The 16,165-nt window shown below is 47.6% G+C and overlaps 1 protein-coding gene across 5 annotated transcripts in view; it reads right to left on the reverse strand.

Annotated features, from left to right (window-relative positions):
• how (protein held out wings) overlaps positions 1-16,165 on the reverse strand; it is a 211,095-nt gene that overhangs the window by 112,190 nt on the left and 82,740 nt on the right. The gene's annotated exons all lie outside the window — the stretch shown is intronic.

Genomic DNA, 16,165 nt, shown 5'->3' on the forward strand with positions numbered 1-16,165 from the left:
ACTACCTCTGAAATACAAAGGTGCGATATGTGCAAAAAAAGAGAGAACACTTTAAACCTCCGGGTCCCCAAGACTCTTTCAACAACTTGCAAGCTACAATCAGGAATGGGATAGGATGCGCAGTAGAGACGTAAATGAGTGCGCTGGGTAAGAAGCTACGCAGTGCATCAGATCAGCCAGGCTGTAAGGGATATATAGGCCTGGTGGCTGCAGCTTTCAACAGTTTGGTCGACCAAAGACCAAATCCAATAGCCTAGGCCAATCCAGACTGGGGTTGAAGACCCACGTACGCACCAGGTTTGTGCAACGGGAGGTTGTTAAAATAAGGAAATAACGTAGAGAGAATATTCCTAATAAACTCCTTCATGCGTAAAGCCAGGTAAGGATCAAATGTACTTGCTATCAAATGCGTCTTGTCAGCCTCTAAGTTCATTCACAAAAAGATACTAACTTCATGATTGGTAAGCTTCCGTTAACAAAAGATACTAACTTCATGATTGGTAAGCTTCCGTTAACAAAAGGCTTGCCCACCAACATCACCGTCCCTTAATTTTCCACTTCTGAGCAGTGAATTGATTCGTTAAGCGAGACTAACGCATCCATTCACACCCTCAGCTTTTCACAGAAGCACCAACACACACACGGCTTTCAGCGAATTAACTAACACAAGTAAATTTTGGGGATCGCTTCTCAAACACAAACCTATCAAATGACAGTAGTGCACTGATTAGCAACTTTGAAGTTCTGTACGCATACCTCAATCTTAACTTCGTTAAACTTGTGTATAATAATAAGAGAAAAAGCACTAGAACTCATTCAAGGGTTTCGTAAGTCTAACGTACAAAAATCATTAGTATTGACGGAGTATATACCACATCAAACAGACTGTGGTGGCCGTGCACGCCGAGGCAACTTCGAACACCTTCGTTGGACCAAACGACCCAACTCAGCAGCTTTGGACTTGGACTAGCGGTAAGAAGATCTCTGAAGCCGTCGTGTGGTGTGCGTCAGGTTAAAGTAACACTATTTATTCAAACGCTTTATTTGGGTAAGCATACATACACACACAACACGGTGTGTGTGTGCCCTCCTGCCATCGTTATGTATGGGGGCCATTAAACTAAAGTCAGGTACACTGGGCCATTGTGCTGTCTGTTTCTTTTCTTATACCGCTAAGCTTTAGAGCTCTTTACCCTCCCATTTTTTCCTCCTACTTCCAACCTGCCCCTTATTAAAAACGCAGGCTTGACATCCCTTCAAAGGTTCTTTGACTTCTTCTTTTCTCTTAATTTGTCTATTCTTTTAAAAGCCTCTTTTTTCACGTTTCGCTCTCAAGGCCTGGTCTTGACACCTGGTCCAACACTTTCCTGGGTTTTTTTTTAACCCTCAGCCATTTATCTCCCTCATCTTGCCTCCATGCGACAGAATGATAATTCAAAAGGCTTCATTTGTCTTAGTTAACGTAGACGAAGCGTCTCCGTGGTAGCGTGAGTGATGGGTACATAGTAAAGGGGGTTTGGTGGAGAACACAACAGCATATACAGTGGGATGCAAAGCATAGATACGGGTCTCCACGCACTCCACGTCTCACCATTCCTTCCTCATCCCGCACTCTTGATCATCTACGCACTCCTCCACCTCCACACACGGACACACGCACTCCTTATCCCTTATCTGTCTGCGCAAGGTAGGGCAGGCCAGGCCTGGCCGGACTCCGGAGGAGCGCTCCTTTAAGGCGCAAGGTTGCGGGACCCATTCTGATCTATCCCTGTCGACACGGCAAATGCCGGCGGGTTACAGAGAAGAGTCTCGAACCCCCTCACCCTCCCCCCAACTCCCACAACGATCCTGAACTCCCTCCCCCAACCACCCACCTCTCCGAACCCACCCCTCCAGCGTCGTAACAGCAATTCATCTTCCCACAAAAACCCACCCACTGCGCGTGTAAATATAAACTCCATAACGAAAAAAAAAAAAAATAAAGAGAGTATATAGATAATCGTCTCAAAGGGATAATCGCATCTGTAAGACTCTAGGCTTGAGGGACAAGCAACATACATTACCCATCTGCGCGTGACGATCAAGACCAGATATGTTGATGTTCTCGTCCAAGAAGCAGCCGAGGCGACCGGGCTCCGACTCGAAGGGCACATGAATTCGATACCCCCACGACGCACAAGCGGCGCATGAAAGCCATCCAGCATGACACACAGCGCAAGAGAGGCGTGCGCATGCAAGCAAGCAGTGTGCAGGTCAAAATGCAATCTCACATCCGCAGCGGGTGACAGAACCACGACTGATAGCAACCTTGGTCGAGCTGACCTGCTGCGGCCTCTAAGAAGCTACACACACACACACACACACAACCCTCCACTCTCAATGCTACTAAACTTCGCTACAGTGTCTCCATTTATACAAACAAGGATTTTGGGATATTACTTACTGATTTCCAGAATATAACCTCATCACAGACCATCAGGTCTACTCTTATCTGTCCCTCCCATGGACTGTCCTCCAGGAGATAACCTCGTCACAGATCATGTCTTCTGTTATCTGTCCCTCCCATGTATACCGTCCTTTAGCAGACAAGTCTTCTGTTATCTGCCTTTCCCATGTACTGTCCTCGTCACAGACCACCGGGTCTTCTGTTATCTGCCTTTCCCATGTACTGTCCTTGTCACAGACCATCAGGACTTCTGGTATCTGGCTTTCCCTGTCCTCCTACATACCATAACCAGAGCTCGTCCCTTAACCTCGCCCTGAACCTGGGCAGGCAGGAGATGGAATGGAAACGGCGAATAGAGATACGAGGAGGAAGAGGAAGAGGCACAAAAAGAGGAAGAGACACAGGAGAAATGTAAGAGAGTAAAAAGGAAGCAGAATCAATTAACCCACTACACTGCCTCGCACTGGTTACTCTACTGGCATCAATTAAGTCATAATGTCATCGCTTAAGTCATATTGGCATCATTTAAGTCAGTGTGAAAGGCTGACGAGTTGCCCATCTCTCTTGTGTGATCACTATTAGTGTGTCGCGGGTGCAGAGCTTTACACTCGTGTGGCCCCCGTCTCTTAACCTTGTGTATATGTGTCATGTCTTTACTCCCATGCACGTACACACACACAGACACCAGCCCGAGCCAGGTGTGTGTGTGTGTGTGTGTGTGTGTGTGTGTGTGTGTGTGTGTGTGATATTACCTACATCTTATGTTCCACGACTTAACACCGTAATAAACCACGGGGGAACCATGAACGGCAAGGACAGCAGCAACCCACCACACCAACACCTCAAACGCTAACCTAACCCACCCAGAAGAGAAAACAAAATGAACGTACCAGTAAACAAACGACATTCGTTTACTCCCCACAATTAAAGTCACACACGTCAAATTCAGAGTCCTCGAGCTCATTCTCGAGAGAGAGAGAAAAGGCGAGGTCACTCTGACGGCATACGACCCAGCTTCGCCTCCAGATGTTCGAAGCCTCGCTTCTAAACCCCCCCAAAAAGAGACAGCTGGGGGTCTCTCCTTCCTCCCCAAGCGGCCCCCCAGAGTCTAAGAAAACCCCACCCCAGAAAATATAGTCCACACGAGAACAACTCTGCCAGTAAGGAAGTGTTCTCACCCACGTGGGCAGCCAAACAACAGATTGGCCAAGAGGCATTCCACGCCCACATTTAACCCACGAAATGCCCATATTTAACTCACAGGTAAGAGGTACTTATGAGTGGTGGTTCTAAAATACTCCCTCACACCGGCAGTCGCTTGCCGTGACAGCCCCGAAGTGATTCCCGTACGCGTAAAGTCCAGAACGTGAGGGGCGCGAGCCCCGGTCACAAGACGTCGGGAAGGGTAGAAGGGTAGGCTACTTAGAACTCTGTCAGAGGCCCAGGGGTCCATTAAACAAGGGGCTCTCTCGGAGATAAGGGGTCCTAACCGTAATGGAACTTTTAGACTGCTAAATTCTTCGGCCAGCCAGAAGCCCCGAAGACAAGAAGCTATGGCCAACGTGAAATGTCGGCCAACATGAAGCCTTGGCCAGCTAGAAATGTTGGCCAACTTGAAGCTCCGGCCAGCTTAAAACGTCGGCCAAACCTGAAGCCATGGCCAGCAGAAGATGTCGGCTAACTTGCAGTCTTGGCCAACAGGCCAGGAACCCTGTCACACTACAAAGAGTCCTTCTCGCCTGGCCAAGTACCCTATGGCACCACACACACACACACACACATATGTATACAGACACACACACGTCCATCGTACCCAAATCACACGTCCGCCACAATATTTACACTCAGCGTCCACGATCATTATCATAAAGTATCTCTCTTTTTTTTTTTGTATGACGTCTGCTACCCAGCAGGTGCTGGGGCGAGGAGGAGGAGGAGGTTGAGGAGTGAGGCGAGTCTGCGGGGGCCATACATCACGAGGAACCACGAGATGGGAACAGCATTTAGAGTGGATGGTGTGTGTGTGTGTGTGTGTGTGTGTGTGTGTGTGTGCACAGGGCGTGGAGGCGAGCCACCGACGAGGACGGTTCTTCACTACCGGTTGCTCTGTAGCTCGTTGCTCTCAACACCTGCAGGTGGTGGTGGTGGTGGTGTGAGGAGGATCCGCCGCCCTTCAAGAAACACACACACACACACACACACACACACACACACACACACACACACACACCACGACTCACAAACCCACAGCCTTGTTTCCACAGACAAGGCATGATGCATCACGACACACCAAACACTTGTTGGGGTCGAATCTGCTGTGCAGCTCGAGGGAGAGTACTACTACTTCGGCAGACCTACTAGTGTCGTGTGGATGACACCAAAACTGGACTACGGCGAGGGAAGGAAAAAATAATAAGATGGAGCGTTTTTAACATCTTAAAAGTTTCAGTTCCAAGTATGTGTCGAATACAGAAAAGTCTCTCTCTCTCTCTCTCTCTCTCTCTCTCTCTCTCTCTCTCTCTCTCTCTCTCTCTCTCTTTCTCGGTACGGGTATTGACCTGGTACGACCCTCGGGTGTGATACTCATGCCTTTGACCTGACAATCTTCTTAAGGGCCCTCTGACTTGATGTAAAAGGTCATGGCAAAGGCCAGACCATCACACACTCAAAGGCCAAACCAATATAATACCCAAGCTGGCCTTTAACCTGACGACACATTAAGGGCCTCTGACCCGATGCAAAGGTCAACTCGAAGTCCCTCCCGTTGTGTCTTGGGGACTGCGACCGGAGCAGGAACCTATAATAAAGTCCCAGTTCATTAGTTCGTCCAGCCACAACTCAAGATGCTTCAGGAGGGCTGCGCACCGCCTCCTACCAGGCCAGAGCAGTGAGCTTCATCACCAGCAGACAGTGGCAGTCGTTCATAATGAGATGGAGGAGGAGGAAGGAGGACCAAGTGGAATGTAAGCTGGTAGAGGAGGACGAGGACCAGATGGACTGACTGTATCCTGGTGGAGGACGACGAGGACTAAGTAGAATGTATCCTGGTGGAAGAGGACGAGGACCAAGTGGAATGTATCCTGGTGGAAGAGGACGAGGACCAAGTGGAACGTATCCTGGTGGAATTCCACCCCGAAGACTCATAATTAACTCAGCTTATTATCAAGGGTGTTGAGTTACAAGAGTTGTGAGGGGGCTGGACGCGACACCACAAAAAAGGCGCATTACTCTTCTACGGAAGCGAGAGACTCACTCGAGAACTCCCTTCATCTCGCACCAAACAGCCATCGACAGAGATGGGATTGTAGAAGCCAAAGGGGCTTCCTCCCACCGGCCACTACGGATGGAGTACGATCAAAACCGACGATTCTAAGGATAGTAAGAGGCGAGTTACCGCAGAAACCACGGGAGATCTGAACAGGGGGTAATCAACACGCTTTCTCAATGTCTGCTATTAAGTCTTCGGCACGTCCCAATCAGACGCTTCCTGAACTAACCTACGTTAAGGTCAGGATGTGTCGTTGGGCGAGAACCCACAGAGACATCGATATCCGAACAAGGCGAGCTGCCTACTGGTTTCGGCAATACAGCAACGCTAATTAGATGAGAAAGAAGAAAATCAATCGCAAACGCCAGAGGGACGGGGAGAGACAGAGAGAAAAAAAAGTAATCCGCCCCATTCCATGGCCCTTACCCAGATGTAAACAAACCCCGAGCATGACACAGCAAAGGCAACACAAAAGACGATCCCCGACAACTCTCTCTCTCTCTCTCTCTCTCTCTCTCTCTCTCTCTCTCTCTCTCTCTCTCTCGTAAATACAGCCAATGGAGTCTTTCTTGAACTCTGCAGACGAGCGGCCGACCCAACCTGTCCCTCTTAACAGTACCTACGTTAACCTCGTGTCATCTCATCTCGTCAATGACCACACTTCTCAACCGCCCTAACCGTCACCTACCCTAACGCCATTACGATCGTTGACCTACAACGAGGGGGGGGACGATGGGCCAACGACACATGAGAGTCAGACGTCTCTTGAATAGGTGGAGGAACGACCCAAACGGTCCTCATCCCGTCGCTGTATATTCGTACAACTGCATGACCGTCGGATACGATGAACAAGGGGTTCTTAGCACTGTACCCTCCTACCACGACCTCGAACATTCATTTATCGAATAATCAAAGACAGGCCCTCCCCTCCCTATGGCCGAAGGCCTCGTGCCTCCTCTTCCCTCCTTTCCATCTGGGCGAGGGAAAGACATTCATCCCACAAATCCTACCATAAGAAAAAGGAACTGTCACACTCAAAATAATATATCCCCCCTCGAGCGCCAAACACAGCTCGCTGACGAATTCAGAGCCAAAAGCTGATCAAACCGCCTCCTCCCGCAATCGTCAATAAATGGCTAATCTGGATGCCTCAAGAACGAGAACGGTGTACCAGGGGTGTGGTGGGGTGGGTGAGGAAGTGTATGTGTGGCAGTATGTTGCAGCCTCGTCACGGTCACGACCACAGGGAGAGAGAGAGAGAGAGAGAGAGAGAGAGAGAGAGAGAGAGAGAGAGAGAGAGAGAGAGAGAGAGAGAGACATCTGGCGCCCGCACACTTAAACTAGAGGAAGGCTCGAAAACACATTACACATAAACACCCCTTAAGTCATCCCGTCCTTTCCAAAAGGGGCCCTTGTTCACGAAGGATGGCCTTCGCAAAGCATCTCTGTCTCCATCTAATATACCTTCTCCCATAGACGTTAAGGGAAGGAGAAGAACCACCAGAAAATGTACAACGAGATGACTATCTAACGCTCTGAAGTCAGGAAAGTCTTGTGGAAAATAGCGACATCGAAGGAGAAAGTTAAACATGAGGCTTTTTATCCCAGCTGTGGGGGTTAAAAAAAAAATATATATATACATAAAACCCGATTTTCAGATGTTCCTAGGTCTGTTGTCTACGCCTCAGACGCAGCTGCCAGGAAAGCAAAAAGATTTTACGAGGTATAAGCAAGGCAGAAGCTCAAACCCCAACCATGTCTCCCAGCGTTAGTCTTTGAGAAAAAATGGACCAGGCGTCAAACTCTCAGGACCAAGACCTTTAATATAATTATTTCCGGCAATTAACTTTTATGTTAAACCATTTGGTAAACTTCTAATGACATCCACACACTCGAGTCTTCCTCTTCTCAAGATCTAATTCTCTCTCTCTCTCTCTCTCTCTCTCTCTCTCTCTCTCTCTCTCTCTCTCTCTCTCTCTCTCCGTACCTCCTGTTCATGGTGCGCCCAACATGCCCCGCGCGCGAAGGGTTGCACATGAAGGCAATTACTGCTGCAAATAGAAACCAGATTGAGAATCCTATTAAACCCATTTTCTTCTTTTTTTTTTTTTTTTCTTCTTCCTGGATGTGGTTGGTGGTGATGCTGGGGTCTCGACAACACTCCATTTTCTTTTACGATTCGAGGTTACTCTTTATTTACACGACTGTATTTTCCTTACTGCTGTTTGGAACGACGGAACACCTGAATTAAGAGAAAAACCTTGAACACGACCAGCGCGCACCTTGGGTGATGACAGCCTAGCCTTCGAAGTCCAGACGCTTCAGGATTTGGTCACGGGCAAGACCATGATAATCAATTATCCAAGCGTACTGAAGGGGGGCTACCTTAAATATTCTACTTCGCAACTTCTAAAATATTCTGAATACTTTAAATTTCTGAGCGGGGGGCGTACAAAACTTATACACGCAGATGCGTCACTTAGTATCAAAGCTATGCATTCCAAGCTGATTCTGACAATGACAAATCCTTAGCTTGCCGTCAGTATTAGCTTTCCGTTACTGCCTTAGCTTTCTGCCACTGCTGACATCGCTTTCCGTCACCTGCCTCAAGGAAAGAACATAAAAGACGTCTTACACTTCTCATATACATCTTCAAGTTACGAAATCCATAGTACACAGAAGGTAAAGTTAATGTACCATCTTCCCGTACACCTTAACTCTCTCGCCTGACGCACAACAAGGCCGGAAACATTAAAACTGACGCCCGAAACCATAACAACCATAATTTATGCACCACACTCCCCCACGGATACCACCACAGTCCTGGCGAACCGTCCACAACACACTCGGGGACGCAGAGATATCGTTGAAAAACATGAGAATAAAAATGTCTTGTTAAACACCAACAGCAAGTATCGGGTTGTACGACGTCGTCGAGGAAGCAGTCGTACCCCCCACCGCTCCAACCCCACACCCACACACAAAAATAAACAAAAGAAAAACAAAAATCCAAAAGCGACACGCATTTCGCGTCAAGGTAGTCGCTCCGACAGACAGTCGCCATGTTTCTGCGGGAGACGTTTTCGAACGTAACCAGCGACCATGCGGCGGGAGGCCGGGGTTCCTGCCGTACTCATCTTACCCCACACTGGCTACTGCTGTCTAGAGCTACTTTTAATTCGTTTTACTTACCAGGCCACGTGCTATGGCGTATGAAAGACACTACAAGCGATAAGAATAGAGGCGCCGCGAGCGCAGAAATCACTCTTCCTGACGCTAATAAGCAACAAACTTGCGTACAGGCTTAATCTACCTCGTCAAATGTCACGACGATGGCTAAATGTATCACAGGAACACAGGCCGACATAATCCCCGTAGAAAAGGGAGTGAGAGCAGTAACATCGTAACATAGAGAGAGGAAAGGTTGGAGAGAAGTGATTCCCGGAGAACAAAATGAGACGGAAAGCTTTTGGCAACAAGACATTGCAGGCACTCGACTATTCTTGAATATCTTACATTCAATGACCATCCCGTTCATTTATGGCGTGAGCAAAAAGGAACTTCAAGCGAATAATAACCATCGCATTGATACAGAGAACGTCATTACCGCAAACCTCCATATAATTATCAGTATCAAATTGGTCGACAATGATTTCCACCCAGTTGAGATGTATAGTTAATGGAGCATATTTGCAACAGCAGTTTGTTCTTATGATCAACACCTTGAGCACGACGGTGCGACCCTTGAACACGATGGTACGACCCATGAAACACGATGGTACGAACCTCCAGATACAATGCCCTTTGACATCCTTCAGGAGCAGGTCAAAAGCAAGACCACCACACCAAAATGGCTTTGTAGCGTCGTGCTCAGGAGTCGTACAGTTATGCTCAAGGGTCGCAACATGGTGCTCTAGGTCAAGAAAAATAAGTGAATTCAATTGAACCATTTCCCAGTAGTTCACAACACGCGAATGAAAAGATCACACCAACATATCGAGTCCTGTCCCTAAAGACAACAGAAATGCGGAGCTTAACTGTAAATTGAAATGAAAGGCTTGATTACTACTCTTTACAGCATGACCATGCATGGGTTTGGGGTCGTGAGGGTTGTCGATGCAATACTCGGTGTGTGTGTGTGTGTGTGTGTGTGTGTGTGTGTGTGTGTGTGTATGTGGTCGCCTCGTTACAGTGTCGTTCTTTTGTGTGTCGTCGCCTCGCTAACGTATTGTTTTCGTGGGGGTCGTCGCCTCATTACTGTGTCATTGTCGACGGGATCGTCGCCTCATAACTGTGTTTTCATGGGGGGGGGGGGGGGGGGTCGTCGCCCCATCGCTGTGCCTCTTGTGGGGGGGTCGTCGGCTCATAAATCGTTCCCGCGAATCGTCGCCTTATAAATGTGGTTCTTATAAGGGGGCGTGAGGTCGTCGTTTCACAAGTCATTCCTGAAGGAGGTCGTCGTCTCACAAGTCACTCCTGAAGGAGGTCGTCCTATCAAACTGAAGTTGTTCTTCAGATACGCCAAAAGCATGGCCTCCCGCACTCTCTCTCTCTCTCTCTCTCTCTCTCTCTCTCTCTCTCTCTCTCTCTCTCTCTCTCCCACACACACACACCTGGCCCGCCTTATGAGACTGGAGCCAACAGCTGCCAGGGTGATTTAACGACCTCAAGATGTCCGATAATGGCAAGTAATACAAGTGTGTGATCTGCCGTACGGTCACCAAAATACATCACACCATTACAAGAGTTGTGTATTAGGAAAAAAAAAGTCTGATTTACCGCATGAATAACCCAGCCGTCAAATGTCAGGTCAAAAATGTCAAGCCATCATAAAGCTGATCTCGGGAGGTCAAGAGTTTAACAAAGACAAGAGAGGGAGAAAGTCCTTCTCAACACTACTAATATGCCGCGTATCTTTCTACTGCCGTCACACGTGTGGAAATTATAGTCTTAAACCCTTTACTTTCCCAGCGACTGTGGCTGAAGGTATTCTTGTATCTAAGAATCCGTGATGAGCGAAACATATTTTACTACACGGTGGCCCCCCTAAAAACTGAACGAGATATCAAAACTTCGTCCTTAAAAGAATTCTTCCATCTGCCGGCTGACGAAATAATAGTAATGTATCAAGTACTTACAAAATGGGAGCACGGAGTTATTGTTGATAGGCTACAGTCTGTACCTTACAGCTGGACGGGGTTGGAACATAAGCGTTGTCTCGGAGGGTGGCGTGCGAGGCGGACCCAAAGGGAATTACAGTTCTGCTGGTGTTGTGATGTAATGCTAAGATGGCGCGTCAGTCTCCTCTATCATATATACTAAGATCAAGCTCTTATCAACTTCCTAACCCCGGGAAACCTTTCCTTTTTCCATTCCTTTGTAGTCTTGAGAGAGAGAGAGAGGGAAAAAAAAAAGAAAGTACGAGAAAAGAGGAAAGTACATTCTGCATACATGTTTTTCTTTTCATCGTGATGTCCTTATAGCCCGGGACCCCTCGCCTGTCGTGTCTGGATTTTCCAGGTCGTAACACTATTCTTTTTTTTTCATCCCATTTACCGCCACCTGGACTTTCGAGGACGATGGAAACAGCGTCAGTCAGTGATACAATTTTTATCTTCCCTAAGAGGAAATCTATTCTAAAAAAAACAGCCACATCGACCTGTTTCATAGTACAAATATATGCGTTTTACCCACCATAATGCAATGGCTTTCTTCGAGTCCATTTTGAAGACGGCCCCGATCCCAGTGGTAACGCACTAGTGTGGTTTGCTTGCCGGACAGGTTTTTGCATCCTTAATTGGATAATTCCCATTTTCTAAGTTTCCTCCCTCTGTCTATTCACTTGTCATGGGTTCAACTTCCAATTTGCCCTTTCTCTCCCACGTCTTATTTTTCAAACCTCATTAAAATTGGTCAAAGTAACAGCAACTTTCACTGGTCCTAATATGTAATGTAATTGTTAATTCCAGTAACTGTGGCAAAGGTTCAACAATGAATTTATCTGTTTGCTTATGTAGTAAGAACATTCTCGCAAACTAGGTAGTTCTTTCATTGCAAACTCGTCTAATTTATCTATGTGGTGAGGGAAGTAAGTTATAAAGCGCGGGAAACCCGGCCATGGTGGACATTGCCGTTCGACCCAAATCCGGTGGTACACTTCGAACTTGCACTTTAAAAATCAAACTATGCCAATGCACAGAGGAAGCAGTTTATTTCTGCAGTTGGCACCTAATAACTCGTTAGGGGATATTTACATTTTTCTAAGGCGCCCCACGCCGTGCACGCCAATTCTGAGTGTCGCGACAGCTGGCATCTGTTGCATCTCCTCCTCCTCCTCCTCCCTCGTCAGTCAACCAGCTTTAAAAGGGTACCACCTCTCGGGGAGCGAAGGGTGTGCCTTGAGGTTGCATTTTCTTTATCGTGAAGATATATTTGACAGCAGCAGTGTACCAGAGAAGACAACTGACCCGAAAAGAAGGGTTTTATGAAATTAATCTTGCAAGTCTATTCGGTACTTTTTCTAGATCAGACGTCTGACTATATGCAGTCATGGGGTGGCCCGCCTGGGTGGTAACACTTGTCCCTCCGCGGCCTTTCCTAACGTGCCAAATTTGCCTTCTTGACACAAATTTCCAATTTATTCTTGGCCAATTGGAACGTGGACCAATTGCATTTGTCTTCGCACTTCTTTTACACATATCTCAATGCCCTTCCCGCTTGAGGGATGTAGCGTCACGAACAAACGAATATTGGCCACTTCTGAGACGTGCAAGTATTGAACATGCTTATAGAAGTCAAGCCTTCTAAATAACAGAAGCCAATAAGTAAAATGATATGACTTTAACACTTTATTTCTTCCTTATTCACCTGCGTTCCTTCTTTCCACTCTAATATTCTTAATATTAAATCTATGCTTCATAACGTTCCTCAAAGTTGCTTCCCCTTAAACGTACGCAGGCATGTTGGTGCAATTCAACCAAACACAAATTTCCTTTTTATCGGTTTTGATCTTCGAATTGTAAGGGAAAGAAAAGATATCAAGAGCTCTCGTTTCTGAGTTGAAATTGGGGGAAAGAGGAAAGACTCCTCCACTGGAGAACAAATGGACAAACATTTGCATGTTTTCTTAAGCGTCGACATTTCTCGCTCATCCGAAACACTTGACGGATAATCTTATTTGAACCCCGAAGACGGATGCTCCCCCCCCCCCCCCGTGCGTAAGGCATACTTAAATGTTCAAACTTCAAGAATATTACGTAATTTTGTTCCTCTTTTGTTTGCTACACTGTTCTATGAGATAATTTCTTTTCTCTATGGAGAAGTATAATGCTCTAAAATCATAGATAACGAAGACTGACTCTAAATTCGTGCTTCCACGTCCGGGAACCAACACCGTACATCACCCTCGGGTCAGCTAGTCAAAATCTTCGCCGTGGTTTAGGAAGTTCATTCAAATTTTTACCCAACGAGAACATATTCGCGACACGTACCCTGGCAAGAATGAGCACAGCATGCACAAGCTAATATATATATATATATATATACACAAGAGAATAGCCCAAGGATGCTAATCTGAAGGACGTGAGGGGATTACTGTCGTCCCAAAGCTTAGCTGCGTACGGAAAGAAACAGACATCACAACAGCCCACCCCATCTCGAGCTGCCAACGGCCGCATGGTAATTGTGCGATGCAGTGGCTTGCCGAGTACTTTTAAAGATTAAGCAAAGGAACAATAATGTAGCAGGCGACTGGCAAACCCTGAGAGGGAATGCTTCCTCGTCTTCCAAGCTTCCTGGTAAATGCCGAAGCGCACATGCAATTACATAGGCTTGCCAGCAAGGAATGCCAGTCCGCCATTACACGCGGCATGCCGATGAACACACGAACCACCACAATGGGGTACATTCTTAAGAAATAAATGTTCTGAGACTGAATTTCAACCTGGCATGAACGTCAATTAATCGCTTGATGTCAACTGCAGCTAACTTTATGCACGACGTTACAACCCCTGGGATATGATGGCCTGGCTTTTAACCCTGATCCCCGACTGTCAGGTCAAAGGCTGGGGGACCATATCAGTTCAAATACCCAAAAAATTACGTCTCCGCGCGTCGTCTTCAAGCTCAAGCAAGAGTCGGGGGCCCCACGAGTGTATAGCAAACTCCCTCCCCTTCCTGTTCAAATAGGTAATTAGAAATACTAACCCCACAACACATTACCCAAACAGTAGTGTACAGCTTTCCCATCACATCTCCGTATATAAAACACTCCGATACACAAACTCATACATATGTACACCTCTTCACACATACTGGAACGCTGGATCAAAATTAATTCCATGCCTTCACCTCACATATACCTACAACCTATAACACTTGTACAAGAATATGACCTCGATTACTACTACACAGTAAAACACTCCTAAATAGCTCAACAACAAATATTCGCGTGCTATAATGTTTCCCGCTAACTTGAGTATTTCCGCTACGCATATTCGTCTCCGTGGTGTCCACTGCCGCGGATCATCTCTTACAAGTCTTGAGGCCAAACTGAACTTGGGCAACTGTTTGTGGCTGCTTCGGGGATCAACCTGGTTGTTAGCAGCCGCCTCCTGCAGGAGGACGGGCATATCCACAAGCTCCTCCTAGCTGTTCCTGTGTAGGATGAGAAGAAGGAAGTAGCGAGAGCAAAGGAAAACAGAGACTAGACGGTAGTGGGCGAGACGAACAGTACAGCGGAGGGAACACCTGCAGAGGCGATGCCGAAGAGAGGACGATGAGGATCGAGTGACTTTTCTCTCAGAGCGAACATGGATTACTGCAACAGGACGACTGCCTTACCAAGCTGCGACAACACTCGCCCTCCACACAGTCTCCCTCTCCGAAAAAAGAGAACTTAAAAACTTTAAACACATTCTCGAACTTAGACCCTCCGCACTGAAGAGAGGACATTAGCATCACACAATGGGGGGAAATAACACTTCGCACGCACACAAGACCCTGTTCAGTTACATCTCGATAGGTTCCAAACACAAGTAACCAAGGAGGTGGACGGGCATGTGAAGGTCCGAGACTCAATGAAGGAAGGAAGGACTAGGGTACTACTTTCCCTCCCTCCCTAACCCGGCTCTGAGCAATCATTCCCCCACGGGACTCCCACATCATACACTTGTACATACATAAATTCGCCGAGTGCAGCTAGCGTTATGATCACCCTACAGTCATCGGCGTTCTGTATACAGGGTCATCCAGGCTACTACCTCTCCACTACACGATGGGTCCAGCCCCATACGGCAGGTTAGAGAGGCAACGCCGAACACCACAGTAAACAAACCCGACAAGCTACTGTACCCCGGGACAACGTACCCAACACCTATTTTAGCCGCCGAACATTCCCCGGGTGTTGCCAGACTCGCAAGAGCACGTTACGTCAGCCCCGACACCGCCGGACGAGGTCGCCACCCACCGGTGTGTGTGTGTGTGTAAGCCGCTCCCCCCGCACAAGTCTACACCCTCAAACTTGACATCCCGAGCGCGGGAATTTTATGAAAATTCCGCGAATAGCGGTCCACGGCCCCACTCGACGTCGCCCGTCTACACAGCCGCAGCTACTGCGGTGCGGCGAAGATGACGATAGTGGCGGTACTCAAGCTACGGCGACATGAATAGCATGACGAGGAAGCTAAGGCGTGACCGCTGACAAACAATGCTTCCGCGTCTAGCGCCCACGTCAACATGACACTGAAACACACCGACGAAGGATCTTCATGCCGAGTTATCATTACGTGGATTCATTCCCCTGACGCTCTGGGAAGGAGGGTTCAAGACTCCAAACGATCTTCTTCGCAGCGCAAAAGATGGACGTTCATGGACGACATGTCAAGGTTCTCCATACGCTGTCGGAGATGACCTTCTACCCTTTACAGCTGGGTCTACGACTTTATTTTACCTTACGCATACCTTACGATTATCTTTAGAGTTGTCGTAACTTTCCTAACCACCTGACCCTTTCCCGACACCGGTGAGACCCTCTCATGTCTTTCCTAACACATACGACCGGACACCTGTCTTAAAGAGCAGGTTTTCCAGACCTGATGCATAAAGGTCTTGTCACAGGCTGGGCCGTCATATCCCCAAGGGTCGTGCGTACGTACCGTCGTCCTCAAGGACCTGAAAGACGAGGCTTCGCTCACCTGTATCCTATCATACAGTTACCGGGAACGAACAGGTCCGACACTCCCTCGAGGTGATGTCATCAATCAACGCAGCGAGGTGGCAGGCAAGAATGCCAGTCAAACCCGGCGAAATAGCAAAGGTGGTGCCGTGTAAGCCAGGCTTAAAACCCAGTAAAACAGTTATGGTGTCGTGATGACAAGAGGGCCGAGCCGGTAAAACAGCTATGGTGCCGTGGTAACCAAGGCGACATCTAGCAAACTGACATCATCAGCTGT

This window comes from Panulirus ornatus, chromosome 57, assembly GCF_036320965.1.
Source record: "Panulirus ornatus isolate Po-2019 chromosome 57, ASM3632096v1, whole genome shotgun sequence".
In the NCBI taxonomy this organism is placed as follows: domain Eukaryota; kingdom Metazoa; phylum Arthropoda; class Malacostraca; order Decapoda; family Palinuridae; genus Panulirus; species Panulirus ornatus.